Consider the following 1,655-nt stretch of genomic DNA (forward strand, 5'->3'; position numbering starts at 1 on the left):
TGTGGTTGGGGTCCACTTCCAGCAGGGACGCACGGCTGTCCTGGATCCTCACCTGCTTTGTTGCACCGTAGGCCTGGGTCTGGGCTTGGGATCCGGAGTCCCAGAATCCCCTGGGCTTTGGGATCGATTTCAGGGGCCTATGCCCTTCAGTAGGAAAGAATTCTGCCCTTATTTTCACGAACCTCTAACCAGCAGCATTTTCTTCAGCTGGGAACAGAGCCGGCCGCCTCACTGGTATGATCAGCCTCCATGACCGACTGGATGTCTTCGCGTTACAGTCGTCAATATCTTGGAATATCATGAACTCACGATCGTGTCCAAATTACAGTCATTCTCAGACTGGCCACCGGATCACGGTAGTAAAAGAGAACCATGGACCTAACGTTATAAATTCGGTTTCTAAGATATACGGGAACTGTGTCCCTACCTCTTAGGTTGGAATCCTGACCAATCCCCTGTGCCTCAGAATGTGGCCTTTTGGGAAATGGGCCCTTTGCAGATGTAATCAGTGAAGATGAGGTCATAGCACAGCAGGCTGGGCCCCTCACCCAACCTGGCCCGCGTCCTTAGAGGGGAAGTGTCACCTGCACACGGGAACGCGTGCTCCCCTGGGGAAGCTCGTGGTCCGGACTCACTGGCAGGAGGCTTGCCGTCTAGCCCCCCAGCCTGGGTCACATGACTCCAGGACACCAGCCACACACAGGTTCAGGTGCCCGATGCCAGCCACTCTGGCCAGGCCTCTGAGAGCCACACTCACCCACGGAGTCTTCCCTAGCGGAGGCCCCGCAGAGCCCCCAGATGACCGCGGAGCTGCTCCTGGGGATCATTTCCGACCTCCTCCTCCTCCTCCCTGATGATAGGAGACCAGCCAAGGGCCCTGGGCAGAGAAGAGCTGCCGGAACCTGGCAGAGCCCTGAACGCCAGGAACACATTTGTGATGCACGTCCCCAGAGACCAGGATCCCAGTTCCCGGATCCAGACAATGGGGACACTAGGGCTATGAGTCCTGCCCCCCCCACCCCGACAGGTACAGAGCAGTGGGTGGCATCGTTCTGCCTCATCCTTCTGTAGTCACACACCTGACTGCCAGGTGCCCGTCCAAGCCGGGACTTCTGGCTGCCTTTGTGAGAAATGGGTGTAGAATCTGTAGGCAGAGGAGAGAAAGCTAGTGCACACCCAGGTCACTGCTCACCCCTCCAGCTGCCCGTCCATCGGACGCCAGGTCCCTCGGGTCTCCATACTTCAGCACGGAGCTTCATCGGCCGCGTGTGTAAAGGGGACACACGGTGAGTATGGCCGTGGCAGGGGCCATTCTGGGCAAGTTAGGGACTCACGAGTGTCTGATGCACGAGGTGCTGAGCAGACCTGGCTCTCAGGAAACGCCTGGCAAACATCATCGCTGTGTAGTTCTCCTTGGTGGCTCTGGGCCAGCCTTCCTGGTGCCGAGGCCGCAGCCCTGGCCAGCTGCCCCAGGCCGAAGCGGTGGGCCCACGCCCATCGCTACCTTCCCGGCCATCTCCGAGAACATCCTAGTTGGTGGTGTTTTCCTTCTTGGGTCAATGCTTTGAGCCACGTTACACGCCAAAGTGGTTTTTGAGGTCAGGGGCCCTTGGGAAGCCCCGAACACCCAGCCGTCAGGCAGCATCCTTGGCCCC

Source organism: Lutra lutra, chromosome 7 (genome assembly GCF_902655055.1).
Source record: "Lutra lutra chromosome 7, mLutLut1.2, whole genome shotgun sequence".
Classification (NCBI taxonomy): Eukaryota; Metazoa; Chordata; class Mammalia; order Carnivora; family Mustelidae; genus Lutra; species Lutra lutra.